This window comes from Ruditapes philippinarum, unplaced genomic scaffold (genome assembly GCF_026571515.1).
Source record: "Ruditapes philippinarum isolate M1 unplaced genomic scaffold, ASM2657151v2 ctg511_1_1_1_1, whole genome shotgun sequence".
Taxonomy (NCBI): domain Eukaryota; kingdom Metazoa; phylum Mollusca; class Bivalvia; order Venerida; family Veneridae; genus Ruditapes; species Ruditapes philippinarum.
Genome location: NW_026854149.1, coordinates 273,299 through 298,575, shown reverse-complemented (window position 1 = coordinate 298,575; position 25,277 = coordinate 273,299). Strand labels below are relative to the sequence as shown.

Here is a 25,277-nt window from a genome sequence, read left to right as displayed (position 1 = left end):
TAACAAGCTCGCGGCCAAAACGTATACAAAACATCAAACAAACATATTAATTATTGCAACATATGTTGACGTTTTTGTAATGTGTGCCTAAAGTAATAAATTGCACGGTCACAAGTCAACAAAAATAGTTCAATTTCATCAAGAACCTACTCGGTTTTATTTTGTGGTGGATTTTTTTATTGTTAGTGAAATAAAATGTCAGTAAATTGTTTACGAATACAGACACTGTCATATACATGTATTAAACGACAGAATCACTTTCTGATGAGAAATTATGTTTCTTTACTCGACATAATTACTTCTTCTCACTACATTGTGACTATCTAAAAGTATTGTTTGTTTCCGGAACAAACTGCCAACTGTAAACACTCAATATTGTTATTGTAGGTACCATAAAACGTCAATTCTTCTTGTCATAAAACCTTAGCTAGAACAGGATCATCGGAATGACTTATGGTTCCACACAAATCGATCTTTTTTCCATGTATAAACAGCACTAACCCCGCGTTCATTAATATACACGGACAGAGAAGGATTCTCATTTACATGACAGTGGTGTCCACCGACAAAATCACACGCCATTTTAAGATGAAATCTCGTATTGATATAACATATTCACACATTTGTCTTTTCTTCTGAGAATGGTAATTGCAAAACCATAAAACGGCCTTCGGTCACGTGACGTTGCATCTGTTCCTACAATTTTATCTTTACAGCATAACTTTTTTTCGTGCAAGATTAACTGTAGATGCAATAAGAACATTCAAACAGAAATTATATTAATGTTACGTTTACATATAAAATGTAAAATACCTTTATAATATACTTAATTAAAATATATTTTGCACAATAAGAATGAGAAAATGGAGTGAGCATATGAACATAAGTATGTAAACCTATATTCAAATGATACAAGCATTTGGAAAAATAATATTTCATACTTTATGTCAAAAATATTTCAGTGGAGTTCCTTTTAGATTTTGGCATACTTTGCTTCCATAAGAAACTTAGGATATTGCGATAAATTTGATTGATTCAACACGATTTAGAAATAAACAAGCTATCAAAAACATTTCTTAACCCAGTTGACAGAAGTTTGTTAATTGCTAAATTGCAACAATCAAACTAATGAAAATGAGCCGCGTCACGACAAAATCAAGATAATGGGTTTGCGATCAGCATGATTCCAGACCATATTCAGGATCCATACTGTTCGCTATCAGTTTCTCTACTTGTAATAGAGTTGTTAAGCGAACAGCATGGATCCTGATCAGACTGCGCGGATGCGCAGGCTGGTCTGGATCCATGCTGGTCGCAAACGCACTATGTTGGTTTTGTCGTGACGCGGCTTAAATGAAGAAAAGGAACGATACAAACTTATATTTCTAAAATTCGAATTTCAATGTTATAATTTTATAGTGTAGTCCGCTTTGATATTGTTAAAAGCGTATGGTTTAATGATCAACACTCACTAAATATTGCGGTAACCTGATGTCCATTGTATGATGTCGTGCTTAAACCATCATTTGTTGAGTTACTCCCTAGGGTACAATCCGTTTCATATAGTAATAGCCCTAGCATTTTGTAGATTAGAATAATTCGGATATCACTGTTAGTCTGATTTCCAGTGTAAACTGGTCCACTGGGGTTTGTAATGAACATGTAGCACAGTATGCACTGTTTTGTTATTTTCATGATATATCATATTTATGTCTTTTTATAAAGAACTTCATATTGATTTTAGTAGTGAAAGACTGACTGAAACAGGCGTATTATTTAAACTTTGTCATTTCAATTTTGAGGGATGGTCATATTGTTTAGGTGGATTTTGTTACAGGGTTAAAAAAATTCGGACACTTCCATATCTCATTTTTTTGATGCATAACTATTAAGTTTCAGAAAACAAACGCGGAAGTGGTTAGAGAAGCTTCAAGCTTCATAGCAGGACACTTTCTGAATAACTTATTTCAGAAATGCAAAAAAGTAGTAAAAAGAAAACAAATGTAGTTTCAGATTTTTACTGATTCCTTATACTATGACTGGAAAACTCAATGTGCAAGAAACTCAAGAAATGCTTTACAATGTTAAGGTTTTCTTAATTTTACTTTATCAATGTAAATTCATTATACTAATGATATATACAATGAACATTTTGATATAGGTATAACAGCAATTTCAAATTAGGATATTTACACCATTGCATATGTGCACTGCAATAAAAGTTTATAACATTTGGATATAAAATTACTAACAATATTAACTAGAAAAGTCACGTTGTAATTGGCAATGTAATTAAACGTATATAAACATGTCAACTAGGTAAAATGTTGATTTGTCCAAGGCAATAGTGCATACATGTACTTAAATCCACACGCGACGTCCAGCTATTGATTTCAATGGCTCTAAACGGAGATAACAAAAATCTATAAACGAGACTGTAATGATGCAAAGCCAAAGATTTGTCAAGATAAAGTAGTAACTAACGGTGAAAAAAAGGCCAAGAAAAGTTAGTTTCATATCCAGATAGTATCTAAAAAATGAAAAAAATACAAGTGAAAATTTGTTTTGTCCTTCTCTACGGTGGAAGACTTGACCAACAGTAGACCTGCTCTACAATATGAAATAAGACTTTACTTACCATAGAGACTTGTTCTACAATATGAAATAAGACAGTAGAGACCTGCTCTACAATATGAAATAAAACTTGACTTACCATAGAGACTTGTTCTACAATATGAAATAAGACTTGACTACCAGTAGAGACCTGCTCTACAATATGAAATAAAACTTGACTTACCATAGAGACTTGTTCTACAAATGAAATAAGACTTGACTTACAGTTAAGACATGCTCTTCAATATGAAATAAGACTTAACCAGCAGTGGATACTTGCTCTACAATATGAAATTAGACTTAACCAACAACGGAAACCTGCTCTACAATATAAAATAAGACTTGACTTATAGTGGATACTTGCTCTACAATATGAAATAAAACTTGACTGCCAGTAGAAACCTGCCCTACAATATGAAATAAGACATTACTACCAATAGAGACCTGCTCTACAGTGCGAAATAAGACTTGTCTTACAGTGGAAACCTGCTCTACAATTTGAAATAAGATTTGAATTACAACGGAGACTTGCTGTACAATATGAAATAAAACTTGACTGCCAGTAGAAACCTGCCCTACAATATGAAATAAGACTTTACTACCAATAGAGACCTGCTCTACAATATGAAATAAGACTTGACTTCCAGTAGAGACCTGCTCTACAATGAGAAATAAGATTTGACTTACAACGGAGACTTGCTGTACAATATGAAATAAGACTTAACCAGCAGTGGAGACCAGCTCTACAATATAAAATAAAACTTGACTACTACTAAAGACTTGACTTACAGTTGAGACATGGTTTACAATATGAAATAATATTTGACTACCAATAGAGACCTGCTCTACAATGAGAAATAAGACTTGTCTTACAGTGGAAACCTGCTCTACAATTTTAAATAATATTTGACTTACAGTCGACACTTGCTCTACAATATGAAATAAGACTTGACTTACAGTGGACACCTGATTTACAGTGGAGACGTGGAGACCTGCTCGGGAAATATTGCTACGTAAATAACAGTTGAACGAAATATTCTATATTTCAATATGTAAGTTTGTTGATGATATTTAAGTGACATTGCTTGTTAAGAAAGTATGTTCTTTTTTGTCCCTTATCTCATATAGTTTTTTAAATATGGCAAGTTATTAAGCTCGTATTTCAATGTCATTGTGTATATACATGTACAGTACGAAGTTATTAAGCTCGTATTTCAATGTCATTGTGTATATACATGTACAGTACGATGTTATTAAGCTCGTATTTCAATGTCATTGTGTATATACATGTACAGTACGAAGTTATTAAGCTCGTATTTCAATGTCATTGTGTATATACATGTACAGTACGATGTTTTTAAGCTTGTATTTCAATGTCATCGTGTATGTATTTCAATGTCATCGTGTATACACATGTACAGTACGATGTTATTAAGCTCGTATTTCAATGTCATCGTGTATGTATTTCAATGTCATCGTGTATACACATGTACAGTACGATGTTATTAAGCTCGTATTTCAATGTCATTGTGTATATACATGTACAGTACGATGTTATTAAGCTCGTATTTCAATGTCATCGTGTATATACCTGTACAGTACGATGTTATTAAGCTCGTATTTCAATGTCATCGTGTATATACCTGTACAATACGATGTTATTAAGCTCGTATTTCAACGTCATCGTGTATATACATGTACAGTACGATGCTATTAAGCTCGTATTTCAATGTCATCGTGTATATACATGTACAGTACGATGTTATTAAGCTCGTATTTCAATGTCATCGTGTATATACATGTACAGTACGATGTTATTAAGCTCGTATTTCAATGTCATCGTGTATATACATGTACAGTACGATGTTGTTACGCTCGTATTTCAATGTCATCGTGTATATACATGTACAGTACGATGTTATTAAGCTCGTATTTCAATGTCATCGTGTATATACATGTACAGTACGATGTTATTAAGCTCGTATTTCAATGTCATCGTGTATATACAATAATTTTGACAAAGTTAATTATATTTCTGTTGTAACTGCCTTATTAAATTTAGACTCTCTCCATGTTGTGAGACCATTAACGCTCCCGGACATTAGTGTAATATCTTAAATTGAATTTAGTTTTATTGTTCTCGGGTATTTGTTTATTTAACCGTGCAATATTAATTTTGTTGCAATTAAAGTCTTTTACAACAAGAATTATTTAAGAATGGTAGATGTAAATGGGAAACAAAACATGTTTTGAGAAATGGGAATATTCACAAACTTTATTTTTAATGCCACTTTCATCACTGATGATTATCTTTACAAGTATGCCTGTAACCAAATTGGTGTGTTAACAATGAATTTGTAAAGTTGTGTATCATTTATTAAATATGATAAATTCCAGGCATTATTCTGATGACTGTATAATTTATTTTATATATACCAATGCCTGATCTTTTTTATTTGATATCGTAAAGATAGAGTAATTTAGCAAGATTATTTTGTAAGAATTTGTCAATATAGCAGACTTAAGATGTAGTATTTTGTTTAAAAATGAACTACAGACAAATATATTTTCTGTGAGCTTTAAATTGCACCTTTTGGCTTTTTATTTCATATAAAAATCAAAGAAATAACTTGTGCACTGTATCAGTCATCTGTATTAGTGTTATCATGCCAGCATACATACCTGGCTGCCACTGGCAACCAGTCAAAAGCATTCCGTATATCTTCACTACAGGTGTGAACCAAAGCTGTTATGACGTCATCCAGTTGCAATCCTTCCCAGATGTCATCTATCCTCCATTTAGGCGTTCATCTTAAATCCCAGAGAAAGTCTGTAGAGAATTATATCTTTAACATTAACAAACAACCTAATTGTGTTAGAAATACCAAGTTGTTATTATCTGCACACCTTCAATGAAAAGCTTTACTTTAAATGAATGACATTTTTGCATTATGTACCATGAATGTCTTAAAATTATGAAAATGTCAATAATTTAGCGGTTTCTTAGCAAAACTAGCGTTCTATAAAATTGCCACGGACAATCAAAATGTCCCTCAGTAAATCTCGAGCTGGCTGACTAGACAGAAATCAAAAGACGCATCATTTTTATATATATTTGATTGTTTTGTCCATAAATCTAGCGTGTGCTTTCTTACAAATGTTTATTTCTTGTAAAACTCCCACGGATTGATTTACGCGTAAACTGATTGTTACACAAGACAAAACACTAGAAAATTTACATACACTTGCCCTGTGGATGTCCTTCTAACATAAAATCACGTCACAGTGGACCTACATGTAAATTCTATTGTGATTCAGGTCAGCTCAATGTAATACTGTAAGTTATCAATTTGCTACTGAATGTATATTGTTATGTTTAAATATAGTTTTATTAAGATTTTGATGAGGACCTTGCATTTTTTATTATATAATGTAAAAAGCGAGGAAGGAGATAAAAGAGGGAGGGGAGGCGGTGTAATGGAGGGGAAGGGGTAGCATAAATCAAATAATAATCTTTTGATTTAAATTTATTATAACGATTTTTATAATGGTTAAACTAACACACTTTATCACACACCCGTGCCGATTTTGCGACTCCGTAAATATGGTATTGCACGGCCGTGCATATATTTTGACGTGACGTCATTAGCGTTATACAAACATAGTGTAAAGACGCGCTAAATGTCAGCGTTAGACTATAGGCACGTCAATGAAAAATGACTATTATTTCACTTTAAACGGTCTTTATTTTTGGGTATGTGATAAATAGAATATTAAATTCGTGTAAGTTCATTACTGAATTTATTGCACTCGTTGAATAAAATAATTTTATTCAACTCGTGCAATAAAATCAGTATTGAACTTACACTCATTCAATATCCTCTATATACTTTCCCAGAAAAAGTACTTAAAGTACTTAATAAAACTAAATTGTTATGTAACAAGGATATTTAAACAATAGTTTTTACTATAAATAGTAAGAACTTTAAGTGTTGGTGTATTCATAAACCTATACATTAATAACCTTTCCATTTTTAAATTGTTTTGTTAAATTGAGTACAGTTGTATATCGTAGTTTCCCCTTGTTTAAGTTATGGTTCTTTGTTGCTCTTAAAATATGATGCCCAAATAAAGGAAGTAATATTTTTCTGAATTTCCGAAGATTGATGCGAAATAAAACCTGCCACTCCTGCTTCATGAGAAAATCAATAAGAAATGCTGTTAAGAAGAATTATTTTAAGTATTATTTGTTTTCCGTAATCAAAGATCAAAGCGTACATTATTGAAATCATGCTGTTTAACAATCTTTGAAATCTCTAAATACATTTATGTCATCACAAATTAATTAAAACAGCTCTCTTTATTAATTCTTCATTCCATGATATTTCTATGAAAGTTTTATATCATGCCTAGGTCTCATTTAAAATCATTTCTGAACCTAAATTGAAATATGATAGGCACATATTTCTATTCAACGTTCGAATTATACGAAGCGACGGCTTAATTTCAACACCGTAGTTCTCCCAATCCGGTAAAGCTAGGATCAAATTTCTTGACTTCAGACCGCTAATTCGCAGTTAGAGCCGCAAAAATACAAATCAATAATATTACTTTAGATGACAATTTTATGTCTGTTTTGTGAGCAGAAGCTTTAAAGAGACTTTCGGTTAAATGGGTCACAATTTGAAAATCAATGAAATTTGTCATAAAATAAGTGAAACTATAATGTTGCTAACATCGACTATGAACATTTTAAAGTAGTCTGTCATATTTGAAGCTATTTAATAACTTGAATAAAATATGGATTTAAACTTATACACTTGCGTTGATACATGTTATACAAGATCAAAACAAAGAACAATCAAATGTGATATACATAAATGTTTTCCATCATCTTCGTGGTTTTTTTTATTAATAGCTGTATAATAAAACGTTATAAATGGAAGTAAACTTTGATATAAATTATTTTAGTTAATCAATTTTATAATAGTAATGTCAGATAATTTATTTAACCTCGATCTTAATTACACTGACATATTTTCTTAACTTCGGTTTTTATGTGCTTTACTTCATTTATTTCGTATTTTTACTTCATTTAACTCGTTTTACTTCAGTTGCATATTTTCTTTACTTCAATAGATTCATTAACAACAATACAAGTGGCATATTTTCATTACTCCAATTAAATTGCTATACTTCAATACCAGTGGCATATTTGCATTACATCAATTAAATTGTTATACTTCAATACCAGTGACATATTTTCATTATTTCAGTTAAATTGCTATACTTCAATACCAGTGGCATATTTGCATTACATCAATTAAATTGCTATACTTCAATACCAGTGACATATTTTCATTATTTCAGTTAAATTGCTATACTTCAAGACCAGTGGCATATTTGCATTACATCAATTTAATTGCTATACTTCAATACCAGTGACATATTTTCATTACTGCAGTTAAATTGTTATACTTCAATACCAGAGACATATTTTCATTACTTCAATTTAATTGCTATACCTCAATATCAGTGGCATATTTGCATTACATCAATTAAATTGCTATACTTCAATACCAGTGACATATTTTCATTACTTCAGTTAAATTGTTATACTTCAATACCAGAGACATATTTTCATTTCTTCAATAAAATTGCTATACTTCAATACCAGTGGCATATTTGCATTACATCAATTAAATTGCTATACTTCAATACCAGTGGCATATTTTCATTACTTCAGTTAAATTGCTATACTTCAATACCAGTGGCATATTTTCATTACTTCAATTTAATTGCTATACTTCAATACCAGTGACATATTTTCATTACTTCAGTTAAATTGCTATACTTCAATACCAGTGACATATTTTCATTACTTCAGTTAAATTGCTATACTTCAGTACCAGAGACATATTTTCATTTCTTCAATTAAATTGCTATACTTCAATACCAGTGACATATTTTCATTACTTCAGTTAAATTGCTTTACTTCAATACCAGTGACATATTTTCATTTCTTCAATTAAATTGCTATACTTCAATACCAGAGACATGTTTTCATTACCTCAGTTAAATTGCTGACATATTTTCATTACTTTATTAAAATTGCTATACTTCAATACCAGAGACATGTTTTCATTACCTCAGTTAAATTGCTGACATATTTTCATTACTTTATTAAAATTGCTATACTTCAATACCAGAGACATATTTTCATTACTTCAGTTAAATTGCTATACTTCAATACCAGTGGCATATTTTCATTACTTCAGTTAAATTGCTATACTTCAATACCAGTGACATATTTTCATTACTTCAGTTAAATTGCTATACTTCAATACCAGTGACATATTTTCATTACTTCAATTTAATTGCTATACCTCAATATCAGTGGCATATTTGCATTACATCAATTAAATTGCTATACTTCAATACCAGTGACATATTTTCATTACTTCAATTAAATTGCTATACTTCAATACCAGTGACATACTTTCATTACTTCAATTTAATTGCTATACTTCAATACCAGTGACATATTTTCATTACTTCAGTTAAATTGCTATACTTCAATACCAGTGACATATTTTCATTACTTCAGTTAAATTGCTATACTTCAATACCAGTGACATATTTTCATTACTTCAATTTAATTGCTATACTTCAATACCAGTGACATATTTTCATTACTTCAGTTAAATTGTTATACTTCAATACCAGTGACATATTTTCATTACTTCAATTAAATTGCTATACTTCAATACCAGTGGCATATTTTCATTACTTCAATTTAATTGCTATACTTCAATACCAGTGACATATTTTCATTACTTCAGTTAAATTGTTATACTTCAATACCAGTGACATATTTTCATTACTTCAATTTAATTGCTATACTTCAATACCAGTGACATACATTCATTACTTCAATTAAATTGCTATACTTCAATACCAGTGAATTATTTTTCTGTTTCTTTGATATAAGTGACATCATTTCTTTTACTTCAGTTAACTTATTTTACAACAATATTAATGACACTTTTTGTTACTTCATTTTACTATAATATCTGTGGAATATTGTTAAGATGTATTGGTAATAGAATATCTACATTTAATGCAATAAATAACAAGTTAAATGTTGATGCTGCACAGCAAAGACGCCGCCAAATGATGTGAACAGTCACAGGTAATGTACAAAACCAGCATTGAGAACTGTGCTTTATTACAGTTGAATATCCGAATCAATTTTTCTTCATGTTCTTTGTTTAATAATTAAGTTGCATATTTTTGTGTAAAAGTAGAACTTAATGCATATCACAAAGTAATGCCATGTCTGAAATTCTGAAATGTTTGTCTGTTGCGATAAAGATTGAAAAGTCTGGTGGAAGCAAATGAATTGGATAACAAGCAAAAATGAATTGATTGATATGCTTACAATCAAGCGTCCTAAAAATATTGATATTGCGTCGAAATATTGATGCGAATTGCATGATGTTCGAATGATTTTGAGGACGAACTGTTCTGTTATTTTACAAATAGCAAAAATATGTCTGTAATATCAAATAGTAGTTATGAATAAATTGTTAAATATAACCATTTCTTACTTGCGTATTGTTAACTTATCTATAAAAGATTAAAGATTAAACTATTTGATTAAACACAAGATTGCATATTTGTTTACAATTCACTTAACGGGAAATTTAGGTGTAGAACCACTAAATGTAAGCAAAAGAATACAATCGTCACAGAATCCTTTAAAACAATTTATTGCAAATATTTGTGATACATTTTAAAACAAACTCACTTTTCAGTAAATCGATTCTATAACTTACATGTTAATTATTTTCATGAATAAGCATACGTTTTGCCTGTTTTGCAAAAATATATGTCCATTGCGCCAAAAATCTCCATTGCGTAATTTAGTCATCTCTCTTGTTCCCGAATTTGGTTCCCGTCATTAGAATATAGACTAGCTCTTTGACACGTTATTAATGGTAAATAAAAAATAATAATGTTGATAATATTTAGTATCATACCAGAAAACAAACCATATGATCCAGTTTGCCATATGAATTTATAGCAGATCAGTGTTCTAGAACAAAATATTATTATTCATCATATATATGTTAATACTAAATCACTTTAGAACTCTACCAACATTCTGTTTACAGAAATATTTCATATGAATATCCTAATGATATCTTTCTTTTTGATTTTATCAATATTTGAAATACATATGAAAATATGTCATTAACCTTAATCACAATACAACTTTACCGCATTATTAAAAACTCTGTCATCAACTATTTGCTTAACCGAGACTAATCTCTCACGCTCGGCCTTCGTCGCTCTCGTATTTTTATACATAGAAGGTTAGAATGATCCCCAAATCGCGTGCTGCTACCTAATTTAGTCTTGTTTAGTGTTGGATTATGTTTGGAACAAACGATACAATGTGTCATATAGCAGCACGTGTTCTCATAGTTGAGCACCTCTGTCTAATTTATTTTATTTTCGATTATCCATAAAATGCAAAACTATTTTTCTTCGCAAAAAATCGAAATGATAGTTTTGAGACGTCATATGCTCGTTAATGTACTGTCGAATAAGGGGGACTTTTTAGTTGTCCGCCATGTTTTTGTTATGAATAAAGTCTACAGATGTGTCAACTTGTTAAAACATATTTTCGATCATGAAATATCGAAATCTTACTCGATGTTACAATATTGAAGGAATATCTAATACGATGTAGTTTATCATGCTGAAATCTTGATGTCATGCAAAACTTTTTCAGTGTCTACAAGTCAAAGAACACTTCTGGATTTTATCTGAGAACTTTAAACAATTTTAATGATATAAGTTAAAAATACCATAACAATTATTATTATTATCGTCTGGAAGCCAAGTTATAACTCACCTCACGCTTATCGGACAAAACCCGAAAAAGTCTCTTGGTTATTGAACGAATGTCACGGAAATATACGATATACGTATGTGTTTATAGCGTGTTTTGTTCTTTATGAATATTCTACCATTTGCATTTTTGTAATCTATTTCTTTATTTGTTATACGTTATTTATCCTCAATGTGGAAATATATAAAAAGTGATTAATATTCGAATACGTCATGTAAATTCTACACCACTTTTGTATAAATGTAGGCCCACATATCCAATTATATTAATGAAGACATAAACGTAAAATCATTACATAAATGACACATATAGTTTTTACTGATAGTTCTGTCTACGATGACATAATGTATATATCATGGACTTTGAACTGACATATTGGAAGTCTTTGACATTTCTTTTTGTAAAACTTATAAAGAGAATTAAAATTGACATAGGATCGAACCCCGACATTTGAGAACAATTACTGGTGTATAACGTCAGTCAATGTATAGTAAGAACTAAAATAGATAATAATAATGGTAGGCGTTGTAATAGAATGTTTCACAGGAAATGTGCTCTCTGCCAAATTATAGAAATTTTGACATTTATTTATCATAAAGCTTCGTGAGATCATATAATATTTCATATACAACATATCAGTCAGTCATTTTATAAATATGTATAAATAAATCGTTATAGATTTTTTGATTTATTTTACGACATGTATAATAACAAGTGTTCTTGTTTTGATATTAAAATTGCCGTTTACGGGAAAAAAAGAACCGAACCGAACATGAATTTATTTTGACTTGTATATAGTACATAATCATACATAGCATTGCCATTTATCATAATCGTCTCCGGAACAATTAGGATTGAATAATAAATATTATCAACCACGTGTAAAGAAATAAAAAATGTAATTATTATAATTCACTCCAAGTCGACATTTATTTGATATAATGGAATAAACAATAAACGCATTTACTTATTATAAGTTCATATGATTTGTGAAGCGTTTTAAGTCCGAGCATTTGTAATCACAAATATTTCATTTCAAAGCGAGTTATTCGGAGTGTTACATGATTTTGAATAAGACGCATGCATTTACTGCAAAATGACAAGATTTCGATAAAAATACAAGTACTAAAAACTTCCACATACTTCAGCTTTACACTTCATGATCAATTTTAAATTTCTGGCTTTTGTTGCAAAACATTTTTATTTACATTTTCTTCAAAAAGGAAAGATAATGTTTTCTTATCTCCGTATACACATAATGGACTGTGCGAATGTATGTAGTTTACCGAGATTTAATATCATGGAACCGGACTAAAATTAAAATTGTCTCCATCTAAACGGGAACTGTTTTGCATTTGGACAAAACATATCGGTATAAGAGCTGTTGTATTGCATTGTAAATAAATCATCTGAATTTTTCAATATATCCATTTGTTAACTTTTAGAAACTAGAAAACAAGTTTTGAAGAAATTTAAATAAACATATCTTTTAAAATTTTGTGCCTTTTCTTGAGAGATGATTTGGATAGTTCTGTGCGGACATAGTTGCGGCTTCAAAAACTTAAATAACCATCTTTTATATAGAATCAAAGTGCTGAAGGCACTGCAGTTGGGACGTATGAAGGATCAAATAACTATTTTTTCTATTTCGGGGCAGATAATTCAATGAGTGAAGGTTGTTGCCGGTTGATAAATATAAAGTGCACAATTCAGTAAATGAACAGTAGTTGATACAATTATTCTATGACACACATGTTCAAATATAATATTTAGGTTACATGTACGTGTAGGTCGATCATAAACCGTTATTGGCCTTTTTTGACAAGAGCAACAAGTGAAATTAGAGCTACCAGAGGAAACTGCAAGCTTGACTATTTTAACACATGACATTATAAAGGGAGACAAAGCTATGAAAAAATAATCAATTGTGATATATATCAAATTTTTTGTATCAGTATCAAGTAAACACTCAAATGGTCAATATTTTTTGCATCACATTATATGAATGTGACCATGTCATTAGAACTTATAATGGCCTTTGTTTACTGCAATTCTCATGCTAATCTCTTTCACTGTATAACGTTTATAAAGTTTCAATCAAATTCCTTCAATATTTTAATCCTCTCTCAGAACAGTATCATGAAATATATACGGAGATAATTCAAAAACTAAGTAATGTAGAATTTTGGTTATTTGACACAAGACTTCTGCTCACTAGTCTCTACAACTGTATTTAGTTTGAGTGTGATATCATTGAAAAGATTTACTCCAGACAACCATTATTTTAAAAGTTGTTGTACATGTATTTTAAGAGATGATAATTGTAAAATTAAGCTAGAAACTAGAACTCCGCGAGTCGGATGTGTCGCCTTGTGAACAATGTAGTTTAGGAGAAATGGCCAGGACAAAAATGAAATATGAAAAATAACAAAGGGCAATAACTAAAAAAACAAGCAATTATCATAGTATTGCAAGCAATCCATAAGTCCCCTACCGGTTAGAACCCCATCAACATTCTGAAGGGCCATTCACTAATGTTTCAATTTTTCTCTATTTTAAGGAAATTTGTTGGAAAAGTTCTTTAAAAGTGATCACAGGAAACAGTTTTTATGAACAGACAGACAGACAGACTGAAGGACACTCTAAAGTTAATATTTGAAACATCCCTGTTACCAAAATATAACATTTTAAAAGCAAAATTCTTAAACAGGAGATAACTCTTGTATTAAAGATGCAATTTCATAAAAAAAATTCAGCTCTATTTGACTAATCACAAATATTGTTATATTTGCCATGTTTTAAGCCTATTTGTTGCCAAGGCAACTGATATTTTTTCAATATAGGAAGAACAGATAAGACATGCATAACCTCAAGACTGCCATCTACCCATATGTCAAGTTTCATAAAAATATTTCCAGTACTTTTTGAGTTATCACTGGATTTAATTTATGTGTAAAATTTGCCATATTTTCAGTCTATGTGTTGCCATAGCAACCAGAATTTTCAACATAGAAAGAAAAGAAAAAGACGTGCATAATCTCAAGACTGCCATCTACCCATATGTCAAGTTTCATAAAAAATATTTCCAGTACTTTTTGCTTTATCACTGGATCCAGTTTATGTGTAAAATTTGCCATATTTTCAGCCTATTTGTTGCCATAGCAACCAGAATTTTCAATATAGGAAGAAAAGAATAAAAAACGTGCATAATCTCAAGACTGTCATCTACCCATATGTCAAGTTTCATAAAAATATTTCCAGTACTTGTTGTGTTATCACTGGATCCAGTTTATGTGTAAAATTTGCCATATTTTCAGCCTATTTGTTGCCATAGCAACCAGAATTTTCAACATAGGAAGAAAAGAAAAAGACGTGCATAATCTCCATACTGCCATCTATCCATATACCAAGTTTCATAAAAATATTTTCACTACTTTTCAAGTTATTGCGGGATCCAGTTTTGTGGACGGACGGACTGACGGACTGACAGACGGACGGACGGAGGGTAAACCTAAAGTCCCCTCCGGTAAACCGGTAGGGGACTAATAATAAGTTCAGAGCAGCAGTTTCTGAACACTGCACTTCTTATCAATAAGATCTATCATACTATGATGGTTCAAGTCCATAGCTTTCATACTTGAGGAGAAATGACCAGGACAAAAATAAAGAAAGAAAATCAACAATGGGCAATAACTCAAAAAATAAGAAATGCAGAGTACCAGTTCTTGTGCACTGCACTTCTTCTTAATGAGATCTATCATCCTATGAAGTTTCAAGTCCATAGCTTTTATACTTAAGGAGAAATGGCCCGGACAAAATTAAAGTATGAAAATAAACAAAGGGCAATAACTCAAAAAATAAGAAATGCAGAGTAACAGTTCTTGTGCACTGCACTTCTTCTTAATGAGACCTATCATCCTATGAAGTTTCAAGTCCATGGCTTTTATTCATTAGGAGAAATGGCCCGGACAAAAATAAAATATGAAAATTAACAAAGGGCAATAACTCAAAAATTAGGAAGTACAGTGTACTGGTTCTTGTGCACTGCACTTTTTCTTAATGAGATCTATCATCCTATGAAGTATCAAGTCCATAGCTTTTTTTGTTGAAGAGAAATGGCCCGGACAAAATTAAAGTATCAAAATTAACACACAAAGGGCAATAACTCAAAAAATAAGAACTGCAGAGTACCGGTCCTTGTGCACTGCACTTCGGGTTATTAAAAGAAGCATGCATACCAAGTTTGAAGTCAATCAGACTTATAGTGACTGAGTTATGCTCCGGACAAGCTTTAGGGGACGCCGACAACGACACAGACGCCGCCGACAAAAGTAACCCCTATTATGTCACCTTTTCAAGGCGACACAAAAATTAGGGTTCTTTGAAAAAACACTTTCCTTCACTTGATTATTTTCGCTGTGTAAAAGTTTAATCAAATTTCATCAACTCTTTTCCAGTATTTCTCTGGACAAGCATAATTAAGTACATGTATAATAAAGGTAGATAATTAAATAAGAGGGCCATGATGGCTCTGAGGTTGCTCACCTGTATATACCCCCCTCCCCATCCTGCAGGGCCAGTTTTAATCCAAGGGCTTTTATTTGAACAAACTTGGAAGAATCCATAAGAAGATGATTCATGCTAAACATCAAAGCTCTAGTTTATTGGGTTTTTTTAAAGAAGATTTTTTAAGTTTTTACTAACACATACTGTTAAAAACAATGACAACCCTGGCGCAGGGCCAGTTTTGACCCCAGGGCTTTTATTTGAACAAACTTTGTAGACACTCACTAGAAGATGTTTCAACTTATAATATAAACTCTAGCTATTTGGGTTCTTTAAAAAAGATTTTTGAAATTTTTACTATATGCATATAGGGAAAATCAATGATCCCCTGGGGCAGGGCCAATTTTGACCCCGGGGCTTTTATTTGAACAAACTTGGTAGACACTCATTAGAAGATGTTCATGCTAAATATCTTAGCTCTAGCTCTTTGGGTTCTTTAAAAGAAGATTTTTAAGTTTTTACTATTTGCATTTAAAGAAAATTAATGACCTCCTGGGGCAGGACCAATTTTGACCCCAGGGCTTTTATTTTAACAATCTTTGTAAACACTCACTAGAAGATATTTCATGCTAAATATCTTAGCTCTAGCTCTTTTAGTTTTTTAAAAGAAGATTTTTTTAAGTTTTTACTATATGCATTTAAAGAAAATTAATGACCCCCTGGGGCAGGACCAATTTTGACCCCGGGCCTTTTATTTGAACAAACTTGGTAAACACTCATTAGATGATGTTTCATGCTTAATATCTTAGCTCTAGCTCTTTGGGTTCTTTAAAAGAAGATTTTATAAAGTTTTTACTATATGCACATAGGGAAAATCAATGACCCCTGGGGCGGGCCAATTTTGACCCCAGGGCTTTTATTTAAAAAACTTGGTAGACACTCACTAAAGGATGTTTCAAGCCAAATATCTAAGCTCTAGCTCTTAGGGTTTTTTTAAAGATGATATTTAAAGTTTTTTTCTTTCGGTTCCCATGGCAACCAGAGTTCAGCATGGAATTAAATTCTTTGCACAATTTTTAAAGGTGACAGCCAAAGGAACATTCTTGTGAAGTTTGGATGAAATTAGCGTAGTGGTTTATGAGGAGATGTCATTTAAAGTAAAAGTTTACGGCCGGACGAAAAGGGATCACAAAAGCTTGACCTGTCACTTTGTGACAGGTGAGCTAAAAACTAAGGAATGGAGTTATGGTTCTTTGACACATTGGAAAATTCGAGTCGTTCAAGTTGATGTAGATTCAGTGATAGTTTGGAATAAGCATTTTTAACTTAAGGGATATAAATTAAAACATGAAGCAAGGTAGAGTTATGTTTCTTGAACATTGCACTTCCTCTTAAAAGTCTCTATCACTTTGTGAAGTTTACATAAAATCCCTTCAATACATATCTAGTTATATTCATATTTCGGACAAGAGTGTGAAGGACAAATGTCTTCCTAAGTACAGACTATGTTTTTTTTCCTTTATCAACTAAAATCTCAAAAACACCATTAAAAAACATATTTTCCTCCCATGAGCAACCTTTTTCCCCAAAAGTACAAGTCTGTATGGAATGAACACAGATATTTATCCAGAATATTACTTGAGTCCATACCGACAGATGGTTAAGACCGCAACTATATTCTCTCCCTTTCAGGAGCATAAATTATAATAACATGCTAAATCTCTGTATAGTTCTATATCAGATACCAGTATGATGAACCTAACTTTTGTACCATTTAAGTTATAGCAAAATTCAGCTTTTCATTGACATACAGAAATGGGTCAGCCTTTAGTCCCCTCTTAATGAAAATAGAAGGGGACTAATAACAACAATTTATTCTCATAGTTTCAATTCTCAGGTTTATTACTTATCATTACACCAGGCAAGCTAAGATACATGTTAAAACCACAGGCACTATATACCACATTTACCCATATACGCTCATAATACTATATATAAAGAATAAAGGTCCCTAACGAGAGAAATATATCATGCAAAACAAACAAGAACTGTTCGGTAAAAATACACCAGATCACTATTTTATCTTTGTGGTTGTCTCTAGGAATAATGTATCCTATCATAAACACTTTTTACTTCATCGAAATCCTACAAAATGCTCCACAATACGAGCAAGTTTCCAAATTTCACTGAAATGTCATTGCATGTCGTTTTCGACGTCCAAGCGATGCGTGTAAACAAAGGTGAACTCTGGTCAATTTCTACAAAATCAACGAATAACTGTTAAGATTTCGACATACTTTCTTTAAGGCAACTTGTATACACTCAAACTGCGATGTCTTTACTTCACAACTGTCCGACGATAACACTAACAAGCTAAAAAATTAAAAATAATTGACAGCTCCGTTCCAGAAAGTAACCATTTCCTACATTACCGCACTGAATATAAGGTAAAGTAATGATTGGTTAAGCGGAAAATCCGAGTTTTAACATTTTCCTTCAACACAATGTTCATGACTGGCCTTTACTATTGACAGGGGATTCAATTCAGACTAGCCCTCTAAAATACTCCAACTAGTCCAAAGTGTTAATGGTGCCTATACAGTTATGATCACTACATCTGGAAACTGGAGATTCCCACCGAGTGTGATGCTTATCTTCATTCGCTTGACAGTGACACATGTCCACCTTAAAAAAAAGCAATAAAAATTATATGAAGTGCAATAATTTGCAAAAAAAATGCTTATCTTATTTGTCTCTTCTTACACTTATAATGCAGAGCACTAGATTTGTGTGTCTGTCATACAAAATGACTTTCAATAATACTATTTAAATATATTTGAAAAACAATTTCTTTAATAAATACTCATAGTAATACTAAATTCCTTTTTTGTGATATTTTTTCTGACACATATGTGCAGACAGTACATTGTGTACACCGGTCTTACTGACCTGTGTGAAACCATTCTAAGCATGATGCCAAGAAAATTTTGGACTTGTGAGAGGCTGTAAATGACCCCAGATTGATCATAACTTCATAACCTAACTTGTAACCAACGTTGAAAAGCTTTTGACTATATCTCAATCCATTGAGAAGTGGCATCACTTTGAAATCAATTTTGATTGAAAAAATCGAGGCAAAATAGTGATTTTGGGCAATTTTGAGATGTCCCCTCGTTGCCATTGTAACAGAAAATTTAAGCCTGAGCATGTTGTTGCAAGGGCAATGGTCCAGTCAACATTTGTGCCAAGTTTGATTAGTGTTGAAGCATTTTTTATAGTATTATAGCAATTTGAACTTGTAACGGGAGACTTTTCAATGAAAACAGCCATTTTTCACAAAATGCTCATGAAGTAATGGGTTAAGAAATTTTGCATCTTGATTGGGAAAAATATTTAGTACCATGTACAAAGTTGTTAATCCAACAAATTGTATATCATTCAAAGCATAAAAAATACATAAAAAATTGACAATGGAATGTGTTTTTGAACATCATCTGTCTGGTACCATATTGGATTGAAATGGAATGAAGAAAAATTGTCAGCTTTGATAACGGGAATTTTGACTTATGATTTTTTTCTAAACTTGGAAAAGAAAAAAAGCATATTTGGCATTATTTGCCACTGGGAATGGGTCTGTTAATCTGACCCGTGGTGACACTGGTAAAAATGCATGTTTTCATTATTTTTTTTTGGAAAACAGTTTGGTTGGTGAAATATACATTAAATATTATATAAGTACCTGTTGTTTGTAATAATCTTCTAGTCTTCCTTTAATCTTATACTGTACTTTTTTCTAGCTACATGTACCAGCCTTTCCAAGTGAATATTAAAGTAAATAATCTTTTATTTCCCTGAAAATATCAATTTAGAGATTTCATTTTCAAAATCATCCAATACTACTCTCTTAGTGTGTGTATATACAGAGACATATAAATACATTTTATGTATTTTAACGTCTCTGGTATATACAATGTATATATGTGTCTATACAATGTATATATATGTTTACACTATAATATGATTGTGTACAGCATGTAATGACATAATTAAAATTTGAAAAATTTATGATAATAAAATTAATAATATTTCTTCATATTACTCCACAGTATTACCACTAAAATAGAAAATGTTCTATCATTTATTATGATATCTATTTTTTACATGTAGATTTGTGAAAAAAATGTGAATATCAGTAGTGTCAAAAATTGTTAAATCATATAAAATGTCTAATTAACACTGATAAATTACTTCAACCATGTATTGAGAACAGGTATAGATCATTTCCAACAGTCTTGCTGTTGTGTTGACATTTTCGCGACATGGTTGTGTGTCTGCCTTGTAATCAAGAGGTCTGGGGTTTAAATCCCTTTAAGTGCCTGAAGATTTTTCAGGTTAACAATTATCAAGGTGGCAGTGATTTTTTTTTTTCAACTTTCAAAACAACCTGTGGCTTTATAAATGGGAAACTATAGCTTGATTAATCAGAAAAGAGGAAAAATTTCAACCACTGAAAATGGAATTTACCCATACATTTAAAAAAAAGTGTTACTCAATTTAAAGGGGTTCCATTGAGGTATTTTGTCATGATGGGACTGAAATATCTTTTCCAGATAAATGTACCGTTTGATGAATGTTTAGAACACTAATCTTTGTACAAACCTTTAGATCATTTGCGCACTTCGTTTTTCCAGAATAATTATTCAAATTGTAAAAAGATGACGCAAAATGAAATGGCTAGACTTTAAATAGATATCCTGGTTGTACTATCTACCGGGAGTGTAAGCCTTATTTGGCCCACCGTCAGATAATACAAAAAAAATCTAATATAAAATAGTTATTTTCTGTAGGAGGTACCATTTTTTGATGAAAATAACAAATATCTAAAAGAAATTTTAACTATACATCAAAAAGATAGTTCTGTTAATGGTAATGTAACGATTCGCCACACTAACGATTTGCCACATAACGATTCGACACAGAGTAATAACGATTCGCCACAGTTAAATAACGATTCGCCACGTGTTCAAATACATTTTTTTTTCACATCTGTTTTCAAACTGTTGATGGAAAACTTTTTTCCATTTTATATTTCATTTGTTAATTACATAAATTAATTACACTAAATACACATTTTATTGAATGAAAACACACGAAAACCAATATTTTATTAACAAAATTACATAACACATTTTATAACTTCGTTATTTATATAAACTGGAAAAAATATACGTGTACGTACATTTAGTTTGTCTTGTAATTTGTCTTTGAATTTCTGAATATATTTAAATGCCATTATGTTTGTAATGTTTAGTACACGGACAATCTTTAAATATGACATTTTTTAAATGGATAAATCATGCCTTCTACTACCTTTAAGGTCTTTTCTAGTAGATGTTTCATTGCCTACTTAAGTTATAGCCATACCTACAATTAGAAGAACTTCTTACGAATACAAACAGAACGTGTAAAGCGCATTACAACATAAAATATTACTATTGCGAACTTTTGGAAGGAATTTGAATTTGACCATCTTTTGAATTTCATGAAAAAAAATCTTGAAAGATTTTTCCAGCATTCTAAAGGATTTGAAAGTTAACTAATCCCGTTTGCGTCTACAGCTTTCTTTTTCTAGACATTGAATCAATTTGAAGGTATTAAATTGTAATGGCTAAAGTTATAAAAATAGATAAAAAAATGTCTACAAATTTATGTGGGTATTTTATCTTTATTTATTTATATTATTGTTTTAATGTCATTTAATAATGTACTGGAAATAAAATTTCAAATGTCATAGATGCATATGGTCTACGAAATAAATGTGGTCTCAAAGACTACTAAACAACGGATAATTAGCCGAGAACATTTTTGGCAGCCTTTCTGTTTTATGTGACATAAATCAATTCAACTTAAAAGACATATATAATGTTTTAAGTCACATTGAACACATTGATTTTAACAATTTTTGAAAAAAGTTACAAGGACTGTTCTATCTCCAAATGTTTTCTTAGGTTTTTAAGCAAGGAAATATTAAAATCCACAAATCTTTAACGATATTGAGTTGTTCTCCGACACCACGTTAGTAGTTTTTAAATTTTCAAAATCCGACAATTAAAATAAAAAGTTATGCAATACTAAATCTTTATATGCTTTTTTCTCAAAAACAAAAAAAATGGCACTGAGAACAAAACGTTTTTTCAAGCGACGCTGTGTTTCCACATTTTATACATGATGCCATCTAAAATTTGACACTTGCCACATGTTACAGCACGTGGGTTACTGTAGATACATCTTAAACAGAATGAACAAGGAGGAGCTGGCATGATTCTGATTTCGTTATTTTTCGTTTGTATACTATTTTATGTATGTGTTTAAGCTATTTAAACCCTCTTAATCGGCATATATCGGCTCGCTCAAATTAATTTGTAAACAAACATAAGCTTAATTGCCGCATTGTTTTGAAATCTGAATACATTGTCAGATAATTAAAGGATTATTTCGGCGTCAATTAAATATTTCTACAACAATCCTAAGGTGATTGGCTTATCGTAAATCAATTTTCGTATGAACACACGTTTTTGCAATACTTTGTTTAAATATTTGACATAAATTATAATATATGAACTATATATTTATATATAAATATTAATTGACATATAATTATGTTTATGAGTAATTCAATAATTATTTCAACATATAATTACTTTCTTGTTAATGTACTCCTGTAATAATGTTACTTTGATATTTAAAATTGAAAATCCGCGATGGGGGCCTTAACTTCATATTACTTGTATTAAGAAACATTATTAAATTATTGTCATTGTCAAATTATTAAAACAAAAGGAAAAAGTTTGTTGATTACTAAAAAATCATTGTTATAATAATACTGTGGCGAATCGTTATTTAACTGTGGTGAATCGTTATTACTCTGTGGCGAATCGTTATGTGGCGAATCGTTAGTGTGGCGAATCGTTACTAATTCCTGTTAATAACCTCTTATGAGTGGCAGCCATTTTTGTTTTTAAGTACTTAATACCAGGAATGACTTTTAAGCAATCAATAAAAAGTTAAAAACATATGTACTGTAAATGGTCCATTGCTGTTAATGATACTAAAGTTCTATTCAATATTTATCAGTCATCACACAGTAAAAGGGTAATAATTTGATAAGCATTTGCACACACATTCAAAATATCATGATGGGTCCAAATTGTTAGCAATATTACTGGTTTTTATACGTAAAACACATTTATGTGAATAGGGTTATTAAAACTTTGAATTTTCTTCAAAAAATGCTATATTTTGTATGAAATTAATGTGAAAAACACTTGCATACAAAAGAATTTTTTTATGTAAGTATTGTTTGTAATATCTGGACATTCCCGGTACAAAGTACCTCCCGGTATAAAGTACCTTGAGGATAGATATATAATAATTTATAAAGGTCAAAATAAAATTATTCTGAAATATTCAAGAATGTGCCCCATTTGGTAGAGACGTAACGGCCGTGACAAGACCAAAAAATTGTAGGCGTATATGCCGGTTTTCCTGTAAAGGCAGACATCTGTGTAATATCAATTTGTAAAATCTGTCGGTTTTGCAGTCTATGTATGATCGAAATGTCTTGGGTACGAAAGACTCGAGATCTCCAAATTACTTCGAAATTATTTACGAAAGTTTTAGTCCTTGGAAACAAATTGGCATCAATAAATAAACTTAATATTATTAGTCATCAAATTCATAACATATTTTGCTTTATTACATACCTTATGAGCTTAACAGGCTGCTAATTATGCTCGTGAAGTAGGTCGAAAAGTATACCGGAAGTTGTCGGATTCATTTAACCTAATTATCGGCTAATTCAGAGACGAATAGATTATTTACATCTCTGGCTAATTCTATTTCAATATCCACTTTGCAATTATAAACTACAAAATTTATCCGATAAATAATGTCTTTTTCAAAAATTCTGGAATATAATACAAAAAAATGTGATGATAAGGCGGATGAGTAAGTTAAATATTGCAAGCGGTCAAGCACTATGACCCAATTAATTTACTATCCCATTCATAGAATTATGTGACCTTTCAAATTATATCCGCTACGTTTCTAATACCGTAATTCAAGCTCAATTGCACATTATTTTCAAAAAATCAATTTCTTGTCTCCACTTCTGTTCGCAATAAATCGAAGTTTTCAGAAATTCAGAGCACTATTTTTCACTCGCGGCGGTTATGCGTCGGTCATGGTCGGGTGATCACTATGAATTCAGCTTACGTTGATATGTTAGAATACAATATAGCATTTAGAGTGGCGATGAAACGTCACAGCAGTGGGCGTTACCCTGTATGGTTGGAAATTTCGGGTTTGTAAGTGCACTAGTTGGGACTACGTCCCAACTAAAAACGATGTCACATGTGTGCTGTGTTATTTTGGTTAGATTTGGTAACGGGTCTGGTGCCTTTAATGTCTTATATACTATGTTTATGCTCAAAGTTGGTGCAAATGTTGGTCATTTGCTTGTTGAAAGTTCACATATGGTTTAATCGGGGTATAATTAATTAATGTTCAAGACATTAGGATAGACCATTACGAGCTCTGTGACAGGTGGCGCCGGATTATTGGCACAATACCGTCCAATACCGTCATGTCACAGTATAAAGCGAGTACAACTAGTACGGACGTAACGAAATTTTTGTGTCATTAATTTTCAACAAATGGGCAGATCTGATGAGTAGCATTTTATTCGGTTTATCAAAAGGTATGCAGTGCACACCTGACCATTCCTTCACAGCCATTTACGCGTACGTTAAACATCGCTTTTTTCGTTGAAATAAACTATTTTTCTTACTGAAGGAATTATTGATTTAACCAGCCTGATCACAAATTGTCACACTATCAGACACACGTGGATTGTATACAGTAGCGCCAACCATTTCTCCCAAGTCATCAATTATTGTAGGTAATTACCATATGGGAACAAATTTATGTTGGCAACCCCTTTCCATCAAGCTGTCATAGGGAATGTTTTCACAACCTGTATCAATCAACCGTTTGTTTAAGTAATTTATACATTAGATATGAAACTATAATTGTTTGCCTCACTAATTGTCTTTATTGACGACATTTTCCCCCGAAAGTGTGTTAATATTGTAGAGGCGACTTCAGACGACATATTTATTGACCTGTTAGTATTTTGATGTTTTCAGCTTCTTTCATAGAATTTACAGCTGTTATAATA

The 25,277-nt window shown here is 31.3% G+C and overlaps 1 protein-coding gene and 1 long non-coding RNA gene across 2 annotated transcripts in view; one reads left to right on the top strand and one right to left on the bottom strand.

The window, feature by feature from the left end:
• LOC132739133 (uncharacterized) overlaps positions 1-25,277 on the top strand; it is a 114,155-nt gene that overhangs the window by 14,259 nt on the left and 74,619 nt on the right. The gene's annotated exons all lie outside the window — the stretch shown is intronic.
• Positions 17,833-24,442, bottom strand: LOC132739132 (uncharacterized). Its single transcript, XR_009626961.1, has 3 exons — positions 23,803-24,442; positions 19,779-19,890; positions 17,833-18,724 (listed from the first exon to the last, which is right to left on the bottom strand). It is a non-coding gene; the product is annotated as an uncharacterized LOC132739132 (long non-coding RNA).